This window comes from Petaurus breviceps, unplaced genomic scaffold, assembly GCF_028583685.1.
Source record: "Petaurus breviceps papuanus isolate PSGF00001 unplaced genomic scaffold, PetGlider_PUasm1.0 90763, whole genome shotgun sequence".
Taxonomy (NCBI): domain Eukaryota; kingdom Metazoa; phylum Chordata; class Mammalia; order Diprotodontia; family Petauridae; genus Petaurus; species Petaurus breviceps.
Window position 1 is genome coordinate 2,453,340 of NW_027187340.1, and position 9,868 is coordinate 2,463,207.

General features: G+C 42.3%; 1 protein-coding gene across 6 annotated transcripts in view; it reads right to left on the minus strand.

Annotated features, from left to right (window-relative positions):
• Positions 1-7,037, minus strand: part of WIPF1 (WAS/WASL interacting protein family member 1) — a 169,795-nt gene extending 162,758 nt beyond the window's left edge. For all 6 annotated transcript variants that reach the window (XM_069068444.1, XM_069068441.1, XM_069068443.1 and 3 more), the window contains exon 1: positions 6,819-7,037. The gene's annotated coding sequence lies outside the window, so the exon portion shown is untranslated. The remainder of the gene's footprint in view (positions 1-6,818) is intronic.
• Between the last annotated feature and the right edge of the window lie 2,831 nt (positions 7,038-9,868).

A 9,868-nucleotide genomic window follows, 5' to 3' on the forward strand; every position in this document is an offset into this window, starting at 1 on the left:
TCTCTCTCTCTCTCTCTCTGTCTCTCTCTCTCTCTCTCTCTCTCTCTTTCTGGAAGCTTACTTGGATTACCACATGGAATTCAGAAGACAACAGTGAAATAAAATGAAGTCTTAAGAAAGAACAATATTTGGTGCATAGTAACCTCTTTGCCCCTTAACCTAATAAAATAAGGAGTGGACATGGTATGAATGACCTAAATAACCTCCCTAAAAGGAGAGTTCTGATCATGCCCTTCTTCAATGATCCTCTATTGCTGAGAGAATAAAGTACCAGCTCCTTAGTGTGATATTCTCAAGGCCCTCCTATGGCCTCCTTTACTTTTCCAAACATTTTCTAGTAGGACCCTCATGCATAGAACCATAGACTTTACGAGCTAGAAGTGGACTTAGATGTAGAGGTCACTTAGTCTAACTTCATTTAAGAGATGGGGAAACTGAGGCTCCAAGAAGTCAAGTAACTTGCCCACGGTCACACAATTAATGCCAATTTGGGAAGAAAACCTTTATGTTTACTGCTCTTTCCATTATATGATGTATCCTCTCTTATAGTCACTTAGTATTATGGCTTAGTAACTTACAATGACTTAATATTCCTGTATTTCCCTATCTCTGCATATTTTCTTTCCTTTTTATTCCCCTTAAACTCCTTACCTCTTCCCAAATCTCCATCTGTTAATAATCTACTTATTCTTTAAGGAGCAGCCTGATGAGACCTCCTTACCTCATCTTCTAGCTGGAGGCAATTGCTCTCTCCTTTCAACTCCTATAGCATTATTATTATTATTATTATTATTATTAAAATATATCTCCTTGTACCTCGTAGTATAATTAGTTATCCTAACACCATAGTACTTAGAGCAGAAAAAAACTTCAGATATTTTTGAATTCAACCTCTTCATTTTATAGATGAAGAGAATGAAGCCCAGAGACAGTCAATGGCTTGCCCAGTGCTGCACACATTCAGGAATGAAGTCAGCATTTGAAGTCAGGTCTGACTCTGACTCTAAGGCTCATTTCCCTCTATTAGAGTGTCTCCATGAACCTGTGAGCATGTCTTACCTTTCCTACTAGCCTGATAAGTTTCTTCCTCTCCTACCCCCACCCACATCTTTACCCTCAACTGTCCCCCCTCCGACTTTAATATTTCTGTTAAAAGCATTACCATTTTTCATATTCATATCATTTTCATATCACAGATTCATAACAAACTAGTCATTCTCAACTCTTCCCTCTTATTCACTGCTTCCCTTTCCCTACACCAATTTCTTCAAGTCATATGAGATATATGTGACTTACATATAGAGGGTGAGCAATAAATAAACCAATGAATGAGTGAATGAATGAATGAATAAGTGATAACACATCAGCTCTTGATCCCTACTTTAATCTGATTCATATACACAGATTTGGGTTAGAATGGCTCATAAGTGTGGCAGCACCTAGAAATTCAGCTCCATATATCTTTCTTTCTTTCTTATTTTTTTTTTTTTTTTGCTTTTTGGAGGGGGGAAGGCAGGGCAATTGGGGTTGAGTGACTTGCCCGAGGTCACAGGGCTAGTAAGTGTTAAGTGTCTGAGGTTGCATTTGAACTCAGGTCCTCCTGACTCCAGGACCGGTGCTCTATTCACTGTGCTACCCAGCCGTCCCCAAGCTCCACATATCTTAAGAAAATACTCTGAAAAGCAATGACCTGTGATTTTATTCATAGGAGCAGATCATGACTCCTCTATAACTTAGTAGAATGCCTTTAAGACTTTTTTTGTGGCTGAAAAGTTCACTTTGACACCACCCTGGTGATAATCCTCTACAAATTTAATTCAGCTACTTTTCATAGGACAGATGTGCAATCTTACTGTCCAGTATTCAAAGTCTTTTGAGCTTAGTAGTACCAGTCAGTGTTTATATTCTACTTCTTTAGCCTTTGAGAACTCAGGGTTCCCTCCATGTCAAAATAAACAAGTGCAGCAAAATTGTAGATTTCTGAGAAGTAGTAGCAGAGAGAGTGTCCAGTTGCACAGCAATTAGGAATCAGGTGCTAGATTAACTCTCAAATTTATTGAGTCAACCCTTATTTCTCTCCTGAGATCCAGGGCAACACCACCAATTGCCTGTTGAACACTGGCTCTTTAGACCTTCATTTCCTCATCTGAAAAATAAGATGACCCCTAAGATCCTTCCCAATTCTCATTAACATAATATTAGTTTCTAATGATTATTAGACAGACATCTCAGAATCAACATCTCCAAAACAAAACTCATTATTTTTGGGTTCCTCCTTCAATTACCCTGTTTCTGTTTTGAGCATTAACCTTATTCCTGTCATCCTGGTTCCTAATCTCAAGTCCATCTCTTCCCTTTCACTCACCACTTCCCCTCCTCCCCCATACAATCAGTTTCCAAGTCTTGTCAATTTCACTTCCACAACATCTCTCACATCACCTCACATCTCTCCCCTCACAAAGCCACCACCCTAGGTCAGGTTCTCATTACCTCTTGCCTGGACAACTACTGCAATAGCCTTCTAATTGGTCTCCTTGCTTCCATCTGAAATCCATCTGCTGTACTGTTGCCAAAATAATCTTCCTAAAACACCATGTGTCCATTTAGGAATCTTCAACAGCAACCTGTTGCCTCTAGGGCAAAATAAAGACTCTTCACCTTGGCATTAAAAATCCTTCACAGGTTAGCTCAAGCCTCCTTTTCTAGACTTATTTCACATTATTCCCTTTCACACACTCTTGTTCCAGCCACACTGGTCTACTTGCTGTTCTCAAAATCTGTCTTCTTATCTCCCACCTCCGTGCCTTTGCTCAGGCTGAGTCCCATGCCTAGGACATATTCCCTCTTCACTTTTTGCCTCTCAGAATCTTTAGCTTTCTTCTAGGTTCAGATGCACTTCAATGGGAAACTCTACATGTACTTACCACAGCACATGAGCTCAAATTTCTGTCCTATGATGTGGTTAATCCACATGATATTGGGAAGGCAGGTAGGTGGTGCAGTGGATAGAGTGCTGGCCCTGGAGTTAGGGAGACTATCTTCCTGAGTTCAAATCCAGCCGCAGACACTAACAGTGTGATCCTGAACAAGTCACTTAACCCTGTTTGCCTCAGTTTTCTCATCTATAATATGAACTGGAGAAGGAAATGGCAAACCACTCCAGTATCTCTGCCAAGAAATGGGGTCACAAGAGTTGGAAATGACTGAAAAATGACAACAAAAATGATGTTGGGAAAATCATCTGATTTCTCTGGGCCTTTCCTCTTCAGTAAAGCAAGCCAGTTTTAATAGATGCCCACTAAGAACCCTTCAAGCTGTAACTCTGTTATTGCCTCAGTTAGTCTGCTTTCTCTCCTCTAAGTGTATTGTATGTATTTATTGATATAAATGTATTATTTTAGTAGAATGTGAGCTCCTTCAGGATAGAGATTATTTCTTTTTCTCTATGTACCTCCAGCACCTAATTCTGGGCCTGAAATCTATCATGTCAAATGAATGCTTGTTGAATTGAAGTAGAGGAAAGGCTTCAAGCAGAAAAAGATTCCAAGTTGGCAGAAACTTGGGACAGTGACAGATTCAGCTGAATTGGCAAAAAGCAGCTGCTGCTACCACAGCCCAGAGTGCTTTTTTTTTTTTACCTGTGTGTAATGTGGAAGGATCAGCACAGAGGTCATCAGGTTTTTGGGGTTTTTTTTCCCCATCTACACACTAAAAGAGTAATCTTGGTCAGCCTTCGATATGAAAGGCAGTGAGTGACATGGACAGACTATTACCTTTATCTGTAGCCAGAGCACTATGAACTGACAATTTTAAATGAAAAAATGGTAAGAACAAACCAGTTTCTCTCATCTTCTTCTACTGTTATTTCTTTCTCATTCTTCAGTTTAAATATAATATATTAAATGGTATCCTAATGGATCAAGAGGCTTTATGGACTTGCCTAAGAGACTACCTTACTAAGTACAAAGGGACTTGAGTCCCAGGAAAAATCTATCTCATTATATTTTAATATATATTCTTAATATCAGATCTTATGTTTCTTCCACTTCCCAAACTTCACATTTGTTGTTCATTTGTGTCCAACTCTTCATGACCCTGACCATAGGAGGCCAGGCCTTTCTGCCCCAAAGGAGCTCATCTTCTGATGTCCTATCTTCTAGCATTTTAATACTGTCCATGGAGTTTTCTTGGCAAAGATACTGGAATGGTTTGCTATTTCCTTCTCCAGTGGATCACCTTTTGTCAGAGCTCTCCACTATTACTTGTCTGTTTTGGGTAACCATATACAACATAGTTTATAGTTTTCATTCAAGCCCCTCTGCCATGACAAGGCAGTCATCCACAAGAGGCAAACTTCATATAACTATTTGCAAAGACATTTTAGTAAAAACTTTTCTGGGCTCAGTTTACTAGTACCTAAAACAGATATTTTGTGGAGAGAAGGATGCCAACAATTTAAAATGAAGTTATTCTGTTTTACAGAAATTGTAGTTGGAACGGGAAACTGGCAGAAAAAAAAGTAACTGATAACGGAAAACTGTCCATATTTTCTTAAAATATACTATTGCAAGTGATTAGATGGATCTGGTGTTTCAAGAATACCTAGCTTGTTCAGCACTAGTATCAACACTATTCAGAAATGAAGGTCAGGGGCAGCCAGGTAGCGCAGCGAATAAGAGCACCGGTTCCAGTGTTGAGAAGACCTGGAGATCGAATCCCGGGCTCAGACACTTAGCACCCACCCCGTGTAACCTCGAGCAAGTTACTTAACCCTAATTGCTTAGGGGCGGCCAGGTGGCTCAGCGAGTAAGAGCACCGGCTCCAGTGTTAGGATGACCTGGATCAAATCCAGGCTCCAATACTTAGCACCACACCCCAGAAATAACTGGCCGTGTAACCTTGAGCAAGTTACTTAATCCCGATTGCTTAAAAAAAAAAAAAAAGAAATGAAGGTCAAATCAGATCCATAGTGTCAATGACCTGGGGGTTTTATGTGGAGCCCAGAAGGGGTATGAAGCCATATAACTCAATGGCTAGAATGGGGACCACAAGGGACAATTACTATGAAATGATATGTGACTTTAAAGTTTGTGTAGCACGGGCCACAACTAATTGATCTTCAGTTGAAATGTATGTCAATACTAGTCAGAGAATTGTCATTTTAGAGCTTCTACAATAACATTCTTCACACCTTTATTATCCTACTTTTAGCCACACCTCACCTTTACATACATTATTTATCTGAGCTTCACTTTAACAGAGGTGATTATCTCCATTTTAGAGATGAAGAGACTTAGGCTCAGATAGCTTAAAGGACTTGCCCATGATTACACAGATAATAAGTCCCAGAAGCAGAATTTGAACACAGGTCTTCCTGTTGCCAAGTCCAGCACTCTATCCAGCACTCTTTCCCTTTTACTCTCCGGTATAAGACTAAGAGGGACAAAAATGAAACGAGAGGGGTGCCCAGATCTAGCTTGGCTCTGACCAACACCAGTTGTCCAGGGCTTGCCTTCAAACAGACCCACCCTTTGTTAAACTAAGAAGTTTCCAAGTCTAATGCCAGTTCTGCATTTGGACCACCAGGCAGAATTCCTGCCTGGGTCAGCTTGTTTCCTTTTCCTGAGATCACTGACAACTTTCTTTAAATCTTCAGAAGATATTATTAGAAAAGGGCAAAAGAAAGAGTAAGGAACTGGAGAAACAAATGGTTGCAAAGAAGTCTGGGAAGAGTACATCCTATATTTTGGAAAAGTGCAGGGTAGAATTGGCAGTGATTTTAAGGTCAATGACCATATGCACACACACACACACACACACACACATGCATGTGCGGATACCAGCAGATGCAAAGAGGGAATGTTTTTGGAGGAGACATTCAAGCAGGCAAGAGTCCAATCTAAGGAAGGAACTGAGGAAGGTGATGTGTTAGTGGACTACACAATGGAAAATAATTGTTTCATTTAAAAAAAAAGCTGACGGGGATGCTCTACAAATCTCTTAGCTTTTCTCTTCTTTTTGGTGCAGGTAGTGTGCAAATTAGTTCAGGACTTGTTATGCCTCTGCCCGGAGCAGCTCGAGTACTGGATTTTTGCAATCTCGCCAGATTGTCCCTGCAGTCAGGCGGAGCCGCGGAGGGGTTGTCAGCTCGCTTTGTCCCGGGCGCAAGGGCAGCACCACAGCCACCTTCTCCCTAAGATCTCCAAACACCTCTTGTCCTGCTCTCCCCGGATGGCCCCATCCCGGCCAGAGGGGAGGAATCAAGAAGGCGAGGCCACCAGAGAAAGCTCCTTGCCGGCAGCCAAAGGAAAAAGTTAGCTACTTTGTGAAAGCTGGATGAAGGAGCTGGGAACACATCTGGGAGAGCAGGGCCTGGGAGGGGACTGATGTTATTCAACGAAACCCACTCGGAGTAAATAAGGGCTATTTCGACATCTCTTTTTTTTCCTCCTTTTCTTCTTACCTCCCACGTCACCATCTCTCCCCCCCTCCCCACACTGATCCCCAAAGCAGCGTTTCCAAATCCCCCCTCCCAGCCCGAGGGAAGAAGCGGGGCATTCACTTCTGTAGATGTGCCTTGAAGACCAGGGAGAGGGTCTCCTAGCCAGATGTTGCACTCAAGTAAGCTCCTGGCTGCTAGGGCTCAGCCCGACCCCGAAAACACACTCGCTGACAGGCGCACACAAATTTTCATCCAGCTCCCCCCAACCCCCCCACCTCGCCCCACCTCCTGAGCTGAAGTCTGGTTATGAAAGTGGGGGCGGGGGGCGGCAGGGGGAGAAGATAAGTCAGGGCGAGGAAGAAAACGCGTCTCTTACCCGGGTGTGCTCCGCTCCTAGAACCCTCCCCGTCGGTTCCCTCCAGGGATGAGGGCGGCGGTCGCAGCTGAAGGCTGCGGCTCCCGCTTGTTCCCCAGCAGCTGCAGCGCACGGGGCATTTTTCTCTGGAAAACTTCTCCCAGGCGGGCAGGAAAAGCTCTCTGAGCTTGGAGGCTACGCCCATCCGGGAACTTCGCTGTGATGTAAACCCTCCCACTCCAAACATTCCCTCCCCCCCACCCCCCTCCCGCCCGCCCGCCCCTCCACCGGCCCTGCCACATGTGGACTTAGCAGGCCGCTGCCGCTGCTGCATCTATGCACGCTGGAGACGGCTTCTCTCCTTTTTTAATTCAACAAACTTTTGCGTGTCTACCGTGTGTGAAACACTGAGGTCAGAAAGGCGAAAATGACACTGTCCCTCTCCTCAAGGAACGTATAGTCCAGTAGGGGATAACACAAGTAGGCACATACCTATTACTTATGGCATAGTAGATTGGGCACTGGGCTCAGAGTCTGGAAAACCTGGGTTCAAATTTCAGATGCTTACTAGCTGTGTGACCCTGGGCAAGTCATTTAACCTCGGTTTGCCTCTCTTTTCTCATCGTTAAAATAAGGAGGTTGGGATTGATGATCTCCAAGGAGCCTTACAGTTCTACATCTAGGATCCGACCTTAAAATGAGTTAAAGGCATTAACGGGAGAGAAGATAAAAAAGAAGGGTGCAAAGAGCCTGGGAACTCCGTAATCTCTTAGTTGGGATGGAAGGAGGAGCGATCTGGGAAAGGCTCCCGAAGAATGACAGGTGAATGTTGAAGGAAGAAAAGGATTTTCAGAGAATTGGAAAAGTTTGAAATATCACAAGATTTGGAGACAGGAAACCCGGGTTTGAATCTGTGTTCCATAATTTTCTACTTGCATCACCTTGGGCAAGTCACTTAACAATGAGGGGTGGAGAGAGACTCTCAATTTCCTTATTTCTAAAATGAAGGAGATGGACTATATGATCTTGAAGTTTACTTCTGCCTCTGAAAGGGAATGTGGGGAGGTGGGAGATGCCAGGAAGAGATTTGAAATAGCTATTGATTTTAGCTGGAATATAGATATACATGAAGGGAAGCCTGATGGAATAAATCTGGAAAGATGGGTTGGAGCCAGTTTTGAATGAAGGGATAAGGAACTTAAACGTTATCTTGTTATATTAATATCCCACTGGGAACTTCTTCAGCCTCATTTGGGTATAGATTGGGGGAGGGTGGGTTGGGACAGGAATGCAAAAATTTCATATGCCTCTGTGTCTAAGTGAAGAGTGTGCCCATTGAATCATAGTCTGAATTATCCTAAAATTTTTATTTTATTTCTGAAAAACCAAATTGCATCTTTTAAAAACTTGTCCAAAAGAAATATAGGTGTCTTTCATAGTGGAAAAACATGGGGAAAACAATGTTTTGATGTAGCATTTGATAATAGTCCTAATGAATTATTATCCTTTTACAAATAAGGAAACTGACTTTCATAGGGGTTATGTGGCTTGCCTGGTGGTCCCACAGCCAGTAAGTCCATGGCTGGGATCTGAACCTAGGTATCTTCTGACTCCAGGCCCTGAGCAGAGGAAAATGATAAGGTGTTTTGGAGCAAAGGGAGTGACATAATCAGACCCATGTCTTAGAAAGATTATTTTGCCGTCATAGTGTAGGATTAATTGGAGAAGGGTGAAACTATGCTCAAGTAGCTCAGCTATATAACATAGTACAGTCAAAAGGTGATGAAAGTCTGAACTAAGATAGTGATATGGGAAGTGGAAAGATGGGAACAGATGAGAGACATTTTGAGAAGGCAGAATGAACAGAATTTGACAACTAATTGGCTGTGGGAGAGGAAAGAAAGAAATATGATTGATTCCCAGACTTTGAATGAACTTGAATGACTTGAGAAGATAATGGTGTCATTAATAGAAACACAAAAATAAGGAGGAGAGACAAGTTGTGGGGGTTTTTAGAAGCATGTGAGTTCCATTTTTGATTTGTTGAGTGAGGAGTAGGAAGGTCATGCAGGTAATGTGGCCCTATAGTTGAAGGTGGATGTTGGAGTTGGAGATTTAGATTTGATATCTTCATGATTGTTATCTATGGGGGGAATGTTTGAAACCAGGAAGTAGAGGAGATCATGAAGATCACTCTTTCCAGAAGTTTAGCATTGAAAGGGAGGAGAGAGAAGAGGAGGGAGTCATAGATAGAACCTTAGGGGATACCCACACCAAGGTGGCCATTATAGGATGGAGAAAAGAACCGGTGAAGAAGCCAGAGGAGCAGTCAGAAAGGTAGGAGGAGAATCAGGAGAGTACACTGTCATGGAAAGCAAAGGAGGAGAGAGCATCAAAATGGAGATGTTTCAGATGTTTTTTTAAGCTAAGGGCTGATAAAAGGTTATTGGGTTGGGTCAATTGGAAGAGCACTGTTGGGCTCACAGAAAGTAATTTCAATGGTGAAGTAAGGATGAAGGCTGTATTATTACAAGGGATCCTTGAGAGATGCATAGGTGGTAAGGAAGTGGAAAAAGTTATTGGAAAAAAAGTTTGGCATTGAAAGAAAAAAAAAAGAGATGAAAGATGAAAGAGAATTGCAAGGTAATGGAAGAGATGAGGAAGGATGAGATCAAGAGTTCAGGTGGAGTAAGCCTGGACAATGAAGAATTCTACCCATTTCACTATGGAGGGAAAGAGAAAAGGATGAAGACAGAAAAAGAAGGCAGGCAAGGTCATTTGTTGAGAGAGAGGGTGGATTAGGGTCAGGAGTTTGGGGGAATTTATTGGGGAATTCATCAGAAATAAATTTAAGGATTACTATGCAGTGGTGAGGGCCCAGTTAGATTCAATAGCATTAATGTTGTGCAAATAAAGGTTTCCTTTAGCAGCCCTCAAGTAATAATCAGAAATAAAAGGGGAAACTGCAGATGGGGGAAGAAGGTAGTCTGAGGCTGGGAATTAGCATGTCAAGGAACAACAAAAGTAGATGATTTAAACATGGGTTATTATGCATTTTTGACATGATACTA